A 13,052-nucleotide genomic window follows, 5' to 3' on the forward strand; every position below is an offset into this window, starting at 1 on the left:
ATATAATGATAAAAATCCATCCAGTGTTTTTGTTTTAATCTCCTTATTTGTTTTCCCCTGCCTCAAATCGAGCCGTTCGACCGTGTGACGCCCCTCCCGCGATTGTTGATTGACAGCAGCGATTCAACACAGACCCGCCCTCGCTCGTGAGCCAGCTGTCAATCATAGTCTGCGCGGACCGGCGCGGTCATTGTTGATATGCTGGAGCACTGTCTATGAGTAGAATGGCGTCTAAGCGATTGTGGTGTTCTGTTCTTGGGTGCAATAACGAACACAGCAGTCATTTTAATGTTCCTAAATCCGAACTGCTGAAGACGCAGTGGCTGAGTTTGTTTTCGAAGGGAATATTCCCCACGAGCAACGTCAATGCTCTCATGTTTGCGCGAATCATTTCTCACCAGACTGCTTTATAAACGAGGGTCAGTATAAAGCTGGTTTTGCTAAGCAGCTGCTCCTGAAAAAAGGATCGGTACCAGATATTCATGTTCCTGCTGAACCTCTAGAACAACTGAAGTGAGTGTAACGTTTTATATTAATATATCTTTGCAAATCGCTAGCTGCACGCTTCACGATGAATGCGTCTAAGGTTTACACTCAGGGTACATTACTGGTCAGGGGATCTCTGGATAATCCGTAATTCGTTTGTAATTATAAAACGAAAATACCGTTTTTCTGTTTTTTGTTTCAAAACGAAAAACCAAATAACCGTTTTTGGTGTCAGAATCAAAAAACGAAAAACCAATTAAAAACGGCCCGTTTTTCGTTTTTTGGCGATCATTTTATCGTTATTCCTTTTTGAACAAAGAATGAAGAGAGTCTTTAAACTTCAGTCAATTCGTTTTTCGTTTATAAACCAAAAACGGAAGTCACGTGGTCTATTCCTTTTTTGGAAACGAAAGTAACCGGAAACACTTTCAAAATAAAAGTTGGCTAACTATAGTTAGCGAGGTGATTGTAGACTAAAACTAAACTAATATAACGTTTTTTAGTACAACTAAAGTAGCACTGGGTGTGAAAAAAAAAACACTTTAGTTTACTGAAATAAAAATAAAAAATAATAAAATAATAACTCTGGCTGTTAGGGAGAATTAAACATTTGTAAGACCATTGGTGACCTGTAACTTCAGATTAAGACAAGTGAACTCATTTTATATGTATCTTAGGATAGCAGGTAGCCTATTTATTTATAAGTTTCTATAATTTAATTCACATTTTAGTTTTGTAACATATTTACAGCCCTTCTTGCTATGTGGAAGCTCAACCAGCAGAGGTCCCTCTCCCCCTTCTCTACCCCCTTCAAGCACCGCTACCAACAGAAGCTAATCATTGAGTTTGAAGGGTGTGCAGAACTTCACCTGCCTTCCAGCTCCTCTTTCTATGGCACTATAGCTGCTAAACACTCTCAGCTTCCACCATCTACTGTTACCCCTTCTGTGTCAAAACAAAACTCTTCCAAAACAAATCTATAAAGTTGTATACTTTTTATTTTCCTTTGCATTTTTCTCCAGTGTAATTTAGCCTACTTATTATGTTAGTTAAGTAGATTAAATTTTTTTTTATGCAGCTTGTAGTTCTCATTAGTTATGTACTTGTGTGTGAAACCATAGCATTACTCAGTCATAAAATTATCTCTAGCTCTGGGACTTTCAGATCTTTTATTGCTTTTTTTGGGTTTAATTCTGTTTGATGAACCACCAGGGAAGGCAGTGCTCTGTACTCTTGGTACTTGTGTAAAGTAAAATAAAAGTGAAGTTAAATCATTTAGTTTTTCTCCCTGGTACTCATCTCAGGACCTTCCAGATTTGACCCAATACCTAGAGGCTGTGAGCCTGTGCACTGTGTGCAGGGTTTAAGGACTGATGATAGTAGCAAGACTGGCCCCAGTCACCTACCATCACTCTCTCTTCAAATAAATGCTGGACTGGCAGGACAAAGCAGTACACCACTCCTTCCTCCGGCACCATAAAAGGGCCTTGTTGTCACTTTCAGATATATACATCATGGTTTATGGTAAGCCACATCTTTGAATTGTGGCACTACTTTTGTGGAATTGGATATTGAAATAAGTGTAAGACTAATTGTGACTTTGGTGCTACAAGTGCGGCACCCAGTGTCACTAGTAATGCTTCTGTTGGAAATAGTGGGACACAAGTCCCACTAAATGGAGTGTAATGGAAACTGTTAAAAGGAGTGACCAGGGCACAAATTAGTGGTTGATTCTCCTTTATCACCAGCCCAACAAACAATACTACTATTATGTTTATGGTTAAAATTGAACATTCACCCAAACAATTTTTTTTTTTTTTTTAGTTGTCACAGGTAGAACTATTCTTTATGCTTTTCATTAAGTTATTTATTTAAATGTATTGTTGTTATTCTAGTTCTCATGGCTGTGCTGTGTTTATTTAATTTGCTTGACGTTGATTCTCCCTCAGTTGTTTTCTTATGTTAGCTGTTTATTGCTGTTATTTGGCTGGTTGTCTGGTTTCACACACAAGTAGGTCTACATAACTAATGAGAACTACAAGCTGCATAAAAAATATTTAATCTACTTAACTAACATAATAAGTAGGCTATATTACACTGGAGAAAAATGCAAAGGAAAATAAAAAGTATACAACTTTATAGATTTGTTTTGGAAGAGTTTTGTTTTGACACAGAAGGGGTAACAGTGGAAGCTGAGAGTGTTTAGCACATATAGTGCCATAGAAAGAGGAGCTGGAAGGCAGGTGAAGTTCTGCACACCCTTCAAACTCAGTGATTAGCTTCTGTTGGTAGCGGTGCTTGCCTTCTCTTTGATATAAACACAAGTCAAAAGGTCAAACCCTTGTTGCCTGTTGTCCCACAGAAAGAGTCGGTGCACAGAAGGGGGTAGAAAGACCTCTGCTGGTTGAGCTTCCACATAGCAATAAGGGCTATAAATATGTTACAAAACTAAAATGTGAATTAAATAATAGAAACTTATAAATAAATAGGCTACCTGCTATCCTAAGCTACATATAAAATGAGTTCACTAGTCTTAATCTAAAGTTACAGGTCACCAATGGTCTTACAAATGTTTAATTCTCCCTAACAGCCAGAGTTATTATTTTATTATTTTTAATTTTTATTTCAGTTAACTAAAGTGTTTTTTTCACACCCAGTGCTACTTTAGTTGCACTAAAAAACGTTATATTAGTTCAGTTTTAGTCTACAATCACATCGCTAACTATAGTTAGCCAACTTTTATTTTGAAAGTGTTTCCGGTTACTTTCGCTTCCAAAAAAGGAATAGACCACGTGACTTCCGTTTTTGGTTTATAAACGAAAAACGAATAGACTGAAGTTTAAAGACTCTCTTCATTCTTTGTTCAAAAAGGAATAACGATAAAATGATCGCCAAAAAACGAAAAACGGGCCGTTTTTAATTGGTTTTTCGTTTTTTGATTCTGACACCAAAAACGGTTATTTGGTTTTTCGTTTTGAAACAAAAAACAGATAAACGGTATTTTCGTTTTATAATTACAAACGAATTACGGATTATCCAGAGATCCCCTGACCATTACTGCATGTTTTCTATGTACGACGTTCTCAATATAATTCATAATCCCACGTTTATAATGAACAACGCGTTATGGTTATTGTGTTACAAACGGTGTAGCACAGAACAGAGAGGCGGGGTGGGCAAAGCTCATGATCATTTAAAGGCATATGCACTGAAACGGCGTGCTGAAAACAGAGCTGTTTTTGACCAGATAAAATAACTGTTTTCTTACAATACTAATGAGAATTTTTAATTAAAGTATATTACAAACTTTTAATTTAGACCCTAAAGAATCATATTAGCTTGTACAAAAAGGGCATTATATGACTCCTTTAACACTGTCAGTCCAAATTCAATTATTTGTGTCTGGAATCTGATCTAAAATTATTGATGTCCACTCTGTGTATCGCAACTGTTCAGATCCGATTTGTGTGTACATGCAGCTCTTTCATTTTCCAGAATATCTGTATTGGTTTCTATGGCAATGACATTGCGTTGGTAGGTATAGGTCTACGGCAAAAACAACACCAGAAACCACAACATGGAGGGGTGTGCGATACAGATATTGCCTTGTTTAAATTTTACAACATGGCAATGTGTATCAATGTGCAGGGTTTCAAAATATGTCTCCATTATATTGTCATTTTCTGCTCGTCTGGCACTTTGCAAAAACACAGCCTTGTTTTGGCAGCGACTTCCAGCATGTTTCCTATAACAACGTCTGACGTTTTTTGTGGCGTCAGAAAATCACATAAACCGCATGTGAAATCCGATCAGAGCGGTCAGACTGAAACGGATTTCCAGAAATGCAATTTGAATAGGATTTCAAACCTTATATGATTGTAGCTTGAAACGGATTAGTAAAAATTGCATTTCATGTGATTTCTGGCCGTTCACACTACCTAAATCTGATTGGATTTCAATCGAATATGGGTAACACTTTATTTTGATAGTCCATTCGTTGCGACTCTATTAGTTATTAGTAGCCATTCCGTAGCTTGTCAACAGTGCATCAGTTGACATTCAATAACACTGTTTCAAACGACAAGTAAAACGTTCAACTAACTGCCTATAGACTATAAGGTACATTTCAAGTGTTAATCTACAGATTTTACAAAAAGTGCCTGTTGACTTTCAATGTTATTTTGCAACAGGTTATTAACCAATTGTCAACTAACTTTCTGTAGATTGAGTCGCCATCTTCTAAGATGTCTACTTAAAATCAATCTGTCAGTGGAAAGTCAACTGTCATGTCAGCATATGATCTGTATACTGTATATCCTACTCAAGGGGTCTCAAATGCATCAAATTAATGATTATTTCAACTGATTAAAAACTGTTTAAAAAAAATCTAGTTTACCATTTGTTTATAATCTGTTGATAGTCAACTAAAGATTAGTTGCTTGGTTAGTTGCTACTGTTGCTTGTCAACAAATATATTCACTGTAACACTTTTCACAGCATTATTACTGTAAAATGAGCAAATGCTTACTGTAGAACCTGTATACAGGATGTTGCTGTAGATCTGCAAAGCATTATGGTCAATCTTCAATGGCGGGTAAATTCTACAGTAAAAATATTTTTTTCTGTGAATCAGAATACAGCAATTTCTAGAGGAATTTTTTTCAGCAACGGAAAGCTACGAGATTCCACACTTTCGGAATTTTTACTTCAGAAAGGTAACTTTGCTCATTTATTTCCTCAGTTTCTCTTGTAAAGTTACCTGTTTGTTCAACTTTAAGAGTGCACTGAGAGAGAGAAGTAACGTTAACGAGCGGCACACTTCCTAGTAAACTGTGTCCTATGTGCATTTTATTACCAAAAAAATAAATAATCTATAGCCTATTTGCGCATGATTTCGATAGATTTTCTAATCTGGCAACATTTGATAAATGTCATCGGTTTAGAGAAGGATAGCACTGTTGAATAAAAATTAAATTGGAATTGTGTATGTAATGTGTTGGTGCGCTAGCCGGAAATATGATGAGTCAGTAGAAAGAAAACGCAGCTAGAGGTAAGACTTTACACATTTTTCATAGGATCATGATTTTTCTGAACTTCATAGCAGGTCAAACCGCAGAAACGAGATTGTTGATAGCCTAATTTGATGTGCCATTCCCGACTTGTGAGAGCATACTGTATTAAGAGGTGTCTGGCAACATTACATTTATAACGTTTTCAATTTGATTATAGAGTAACGTTAACACTGTTAAATAAAATTAATTTGAAATAGTGTATTTGATGTGTTGGCGCGGTGGCCGTTTGAATAATCTCACTTGGGTTTTTTTTTTCTTGCTTGTTTGTTATTATTGCCGCCTGAGGAATCAGACATTTAGGCGGGCCGAGTCGAAAGAAAAAACTTTAAAAACAAAAATTTTCAAATAATCGCAAGCTGCAGACACTAGATTTTTGCCTAATTTAAGTATGTAGGAGTTTTATTCACGACTTGTGGAAGCATAATAATATACTCGCACTGTATTAAGATTTTTTGAGATCTTACTCGTTCTTTTATTTACCATTTGGTTCTTTTCTTTCAGACTGCAGCAAAAAAGCCTACCATTCCAGGTACATAAGCTACAGTGGCTACATGAACTACTTACTGTAGGCCTACATAGTTAAAGTGCACAGAAACCGCGCAAACTTCAGATATCCATGTGGGATTTCCAAATGTACTTGTAATTTCAAGACATTTTGTGCGTTACAGACACACATGTACCGAAATCACTTAAAACCTAAACCAGCTAGATCTCAAAGTTGTGTGGATTTGAATTGTCAGGTTGAGGAATGCACTTTCAAATCTTCACATCTTACAAGTCTCTGTGAGCATTTATATATGCATATTAGGGATGGGGAAAAGATTGTTTGCCCTATCAGCACTTATCAGAAGCTCTTCAGTGTCAGATCTTCATTCACCTCACATTTAAGCAGGAAACATGCAAAGGATTTGGTAGCATGTAGAGATGGAGGTGTGAACAATGATGATGCAGCTATGCATGATGATGCTGTTGATATGGGAAATGATGACATGACTGAGACTGTAGAATTTCCTGAGATTGCTAATTATTCAGGAGATGTTGAGCGAGACAGGAATGTTTTTCTTACCAATTTGGCCCTTTTTTACTTGAGAATGCAAGCAAAGATGCTTTTACCTGCTTCCACAATATCCACTCTGATAGAAGAGTTTCAAGAACAATGCACAAATGCAATGTCACACTTGTTTGTTCGACTTCGTGAAGAACTGTCAAACCTTGACATTCCTGATGAAAGGATTTTTAATATCATAGATGGACTGTCAAAAGATAACTTATTAAAGATGTATAATGAGGGCATGTTCAGATCAGATACAACCCGGAAGACATATTTTAAGAACAATTTCCGTTATGTGAAGCCTATACAGGTTCATCTTGGTTTTGATGCTTCTGGTAAAGAGTGGATTTGCCAGTATGTCCCAGTGAAAGGCACTCTAAAAGCCCTGTTGAACCTGCCATCAGTGAGAGAGCAATATAATGTGTCAAAATTGCACTTGCCAGTAGATCCAAATGTGCTTGAGGATGTGAGAGATGGTAAGACTTACAAAGAAAATAGCCTTTTACAAGAGTTTCCTTCTTCAGTTTCTGTTATCTTGTATCAAGATGCATTTGAAGTAGTGAATCCTCTTGGATCTGGCAAAAAGAAACACAAGCTCCTAGCTTTGTATATGAGACTGAGTGAGATATTGCCACAAAACAGGTTGACCCAATGCAATTAGTCATGCTGTGCAGGGAGTCTGATTATCAGTTTTTAGGACAAGAGAAAGTTTTCTCCTCCCTTGTGAAAGAGTTAAAAGACATCTGGTATTACTTTAGAGACAGGCCAGACTGTGAACGGGGTAGTAATTGCAATTGCAGGTGACAACCTGGGGTCGCATTCACTTGGAGGTTTCACTGAGAATTTCAGCAAGAGCAAAAACTTCTGTAGATACTGCCTTGCCTTATAGCCAGAGACAGATTTGAAAATGAACCTACTAAGCTAGGCCCAGCAAGGACAGTGGAATCCTACAAGAGCAGTGTGGCAAAGTTGTCTATGGGATCTGAAAACTGTGTAGATGGAGTAAAAAAAGACTCAGTTTTCAATTCTTTACAGCATTTCCATGTATGCCTACCAGGACTTCCTCCATGTCTTGGTCATGATCTTTTCGAAGGAATTGTATCTGTGGATCTTCAACTGTATCTTAAACATCTTGTAGCCGTTGGGAAGCACTTCACATTTGTGCAGTTGAATAGGATGGTCTCTCAACTAAAGTTGTGCTTTAGTGAAGAAGTGATGCTAATACCTGGCCTTGTATGATTAGAGCTGATGGAGAGAAATTGGGAGGAAGTGCAGCACAGAACTGGTGCTTGTTACGTCTTCTCCCTATCCTTGTTGGTAAACGTATCAAGAATCCACTTGAAGACCAAGTTTGGCAGTTGTGCCTCAAGCTGAGGGAGATAGTAGAACTTATCTGTGCTCCCAAAATCCATACCAATCAGGTAGCCTATCTGAAGCAACTTGTTGAGGAATATTTGGAGTCTAGAGCAGCTATTTTTACAGACTGACCATTAAAGCCAAAACACCACTTCCTCCTCCACTATCCAGACCTTATAATTAAATTTGGCCCTCTCATTCGCCTCTTGACTCTCCGCTTCGAAAGAAAGCACACATATTTTAAGCAGTGTGCACGGAAGCTCCATAATTTCAAGAACCTATGTAGCACTTTGGCAGAAAGGCACCAATTACTACAGGCCTATTTACACTCAGGGAGCTTTTTTCCAGCCATTCTTCAAGTAGGCCAAGCCAATGAATTTGATGATCAAATGTACAATAGTGCTATTCAAGAAGCTGTTAGACTAAGTGGTATTAAGAAACAAAACACAGTAGAAACAGTTTCTGCCACATACAAGGGAACTACCTACAAGAAAGGAATGGCTGTACTTCTCAATGTTAATGATGGGTCATGAGTTTGGTAGGATTGTTGTTCTTCTGGTCAGTGAAGAGAAGGTTTATTTGGTTTGCGAAAAGTCTCAATCAGTGCCAGCCTTGGATCTTGGTGTTCACATCTTGCAACATGACACACAGGTGTTAGTGTGGAGACCCTTGCTGATTATTACCCACTTCCAGTGTACAACTTTGATGATCAACTTGATGTGTTTGCGCTTCATCATTCTGTTTTTTCAGGTGAAGTATAATGGAAGCCAGCATTAAAAGTGTCCTCTCCTACCTGGAAAATGAGTCACTGGAGATGATTCTACAACACTTGTCAAGCATTGGGGTTAGGACAGCTGATGACATGGAATTCATAAAAGAAGATGATTTGAAACACCTCCTGACACCAGTGGACTGCAGGAAACTACTGCATGCCTTCAAAAGTAGAGGTAAATTATGTGGTATTAAAATTATATTTCACGCAAAAATTTAAATTGTCATCAATTACTCACTCATGTCGTTCTAAACCCATAAGTAGTTTGTTCATCTTTAGAACACAAAGGAAGATATTTGTAAATGTTCTGTTCTTTCATTGAAAGTCTGCTTAGCCAAAACTCATAAAGCTTCATCCTTCAAAACTTAAAATAAATCCATATAAATGGGGTGGTTCAATTGAAGTCTACTGAGGAGAGACAATGGTTTTATATGATTAACGGATTTAATTCAGACTTTTACTCACCTATAAACGTTGATTAATGAACATGCACTCAAAATTTGTAAACATAAGCTCAACTGTACTTACTTGATGCATGAGAACACAATTCGTTGGTTCTTTTGCATCAACCAAGCGTGCTTGTGCGTCTGTTTACCAAATTTGAGTGCTCCATGTTTTGTGATCAATGTTTTGAAATCAGTTCTACATATAAAGTGATTCTCTTTAGAAGACCCTGGATTAAACCACTAATTTATTTTACCATCTCTTTATGAACATTTTGGGTAAACGGACTTTCAATGGAGGGACATATCTCACAGATTTCATTAAAAAACGTCTTCATTCATGTTTCAAAGATAAAAAAAAAAAGTCTTATGGGTTTGAAACAACCTGTGGGTGAGTAATTTATGACAAGAATGTTTCATTTTTGGGTGAACTATCACTTTAATAATTTCGGTTAAATAATTAAATCCATTTTAAAAAATACAAATGCAAATGAATTCCAAAACCAGCAAATATTGACTATACATATTTATTAGATACAGCTATATAAAAAGTTTTTGACAAGATGTATATATTTTTATAAAAGCCTTGTATTGTTGTGGTAGCTACTCCATGCTTTTTGTATTTTAGATACACAGCACAACACTCAGCAACGTGACTGTACCATGGAAACTTCTGAACCTGACATTTTTTTTACTCTTCCACCTGTACCTTATCTTGAAACCTCACCCAATTCAGAGCTTGCATTGGAACCTTCAAGCCATGTTTCTGTGCAGAATAGCACTTGGGTATCAACATTTGCTGTGCCGTGAGAGAAAACACATGAAAGTTTGAGATGGTGTCTTGCACAGAGGAAACGACCAAAAGCTGCAGATAGACGGCATATGGTGAGAGTCATTGCAGAAGCAATAAGACAGGTTTGCTTGAACCCCCCATTCAGACAGTGTGCTGAAGTGGCTAAGAGCATTGTGGATAAATATCCTGAGTCTTTTGAAGACCGAACAGAAGAGGGAGAACAGCTGGGCAATGGATATTACACTTTAAGCAAACAACTGAGGATAAGGATAGACTTTTTAAACAGAGAAAGTGGCTCAATCTTAAGTTTATCAAGCGTCGAGAATACTTTTTGTGCGCAAAAAACAGACAAAAATAACGACTTTATTCAACTATTCATTTCCTTCTCTGTGGGCCTTGAGATTTCACGTTGTGTAACACTTTTTTACGTTGTTTAACTACAATTGTTCGGATTGAGCTGATCTGCAACGCGCCCGTGAACTACGCCATCACATTGAAAGGTAAAATTTCACATTATACTTTTTACAGTGTTGTTTATGATCAGAAATTAAAGAGAAAAACAGTTAATATCAGTAGAAAGTCTATAACCTATCAACAGATTGCATACATGTTTCCATTAATTATATGCAACATAATTACCATTTAAAGCGAGAACAGTTTTGAATATCTGACTGAAGTAGTACAAACACTATAGGCAGCAAATCAGAGAAAAAAAAATCATTTTTATTAAATTAAATGGTCATTACTATTGGAAAATATTCAGAGAAAAACACCTCCGAATACCTCACAATTCAGACCTAAACACTTTTTTCAATTTTTTTTGCAAATGTGACTAGTCAAGTGCTGATAAAAATTGATTTAGGACTACAATATTGTTCTCCCCCCGTCTGTGTACTGGTCGAAGCCATACCTGTCAAGTTTTGGATTTGAAAATAAGGGAAATTTTCCGGCGCCCACCGCAAGCAGTCCCACCACCCCAACCAAGCTCCAGTATCCCTTACATTTTAAGACAGGTGTTATAGCCTAAATGAAAACACACACACACACACATATATATATATATATATATATATGGTATATATAGGGTATATATTAAGAGCATTTATTTTTCATTTGCAGTTTTTCTTTTCTTTACTCTTTTAGTGAGTTATTGAACAAATTTGTTGCAGACTTTGTATTAACTGTTTTGGAAGGAGTGTATTTGTGGGCTGGGCCAGAGTGGTTAATTTTACATTAGAGTAGAGCTGTTGTCTAACGTCATCCTATTCTCTGTAACAATCTTTCGTACCATGCTAAACACCCTTTCTCGTGCTGACATAACGTTACATCATTCCTTCCCCGTGTGAGCTGCTAAAGTCGCAGTTACAAAACGTACAAAATGCGTGACTGTCCCCCACCCTGCTCCTCTTCAGAAAAGTAAATTCGCTATCCCATTGATCGCGGTATTAGTACATCAGGGTTTTGTTTTTTTGGCAGGAGTGCCTTGCTCTCTCATAGCGTTCATCATCCGACTCTGTTTTTGTTTGTTTTTTGTTTTCCCCGCGTTGTCACTCATCATCTGACCTCACACACTAACCTCGCGACAACTGCCACCTATACAGTACCTGTAGTTATCTCGAGGCTAGTGACAGAGCTCAGATTGGGAATGTTTTCGTTTTTTTTACTCCGCCCGGGGTATTATTATTTTTCAATAACGCAGGTTACAAAACGGGAGATTTACGGGAAAATCCTAGTGCGGGAGGACGGCGGGAAAGAAGGGTGAAATACGGGAAACACCAACCTTCATGCGCAGTGGCTGCACAAAATAGACATTTTGGGCGACGCGCCAAAAAAAAAGAGAAAAAAAGTAAGTATGTGTTTGTAGTTTGCTACAGCCGCGGATCAGTTATTCACTGCAAACGCATCATATGTGAAAGCACTATAGCGCGCGTTGCTCCTGCACCGCAACACGCACTGCAAACGGGGTATGTGTGAAACGGGCGTTAGATGATAGATCCACCTACAGTTCTTAGAAACTTAGATGTGTTTAACAACTCTTTTTTTCGTACAACAGCAGCACTCATCTTGTTCGTTTATAGCGGATGCGGATGAACAGCCGTAAACCGGAAACTGACATGCCGACTTCTGACAATAGCGGAAGTTCGAAATTACGCTTGTGCACATAGCCTATAGGCGAACTAGGCGGTTGCCTAGGGCGACAAATGTGTTGGGGGCGCGGGCGCCCTCTAGTGTCGCCCTTGGCCTAGAATAGAATTAGAATGACAAGCGAAACAAAAACATGTTTATTAAACATGATCACCCTAAGGCGCCCCTCAGCCATACGTTTAATTACTTGTCAACCTTGATTATTAGATTGAATGGATGATGATTATTGTCGATCATTTCCTAAAGGGGGGGGGGGGGGGGTTAGTTGCGTTACGTTACGTTCTATGGTTAGGCAAGTGCTCGGCTGCTGCACGCGCTGATCGAAAATGAAGCGGTCTAAACCCTCTGGTGCACAGGGACGAAAACGGAGAAAGCAACAAGATAAAAAGAAAGCCCAGTATAGAGGTAAGTCTTCTCATCTCAGCCATTAAGGTGTCAAATGTTCTGGCCATCGGGACAACCGGGAGATTCCCGCGGGCCCGACGTGCTTTTTGGGCCGATACATACATCTCATACGTTTATTTTTCTATTTTTGTCTTAACGGCCCATAAAACTCGTACATCGGTGGCCCATTCGTTTTGTTTTGTTTTGCTTTGCTTAATTGGCGGCGCTGGGTTACTTCCAAATATATAACTTACTTTCAAGTATAGAAATTTGTACAATACTCATGAAAGTTTCCTTTATTTTTCAGTGCATTTGTTTTACAATATAGCCTATGGCAATTACTGTCATGGGATTAATATTATATCTATTATTATGTAGTAGACACTGTAATTAAAAGAGGTTTGAATTTTTCTTTGTTCAATTCTTTGGGCCCCAAAACTCAATATCGCCTAGGGCAACCAAAGGGTTAGAGCCGGCCCTGCTCTGAAAGCTTGTGTTACAATCCAACACAGACATGGAAGCAACTCACATGAGACCAACCAGATGTCTT

The sequence above is a fragment of the Rhinichthys klamathensis genome, unplaced genomic scaffold, assembly GCF_029890125.1.
Source record: "Rhinichthys klamathensis goyatoka isolate OS25496 unplaced genomic scaffold, OSU_Roscu_1.1 h1tg000011l_1, whole genome shotgun sequence".
NCBI lineage: Eukaryota > Metazoa > Chordata > Actinopteri > Cypriniformes > Leuciscidae > Rhinichthys > Rhinichthys klamathensis.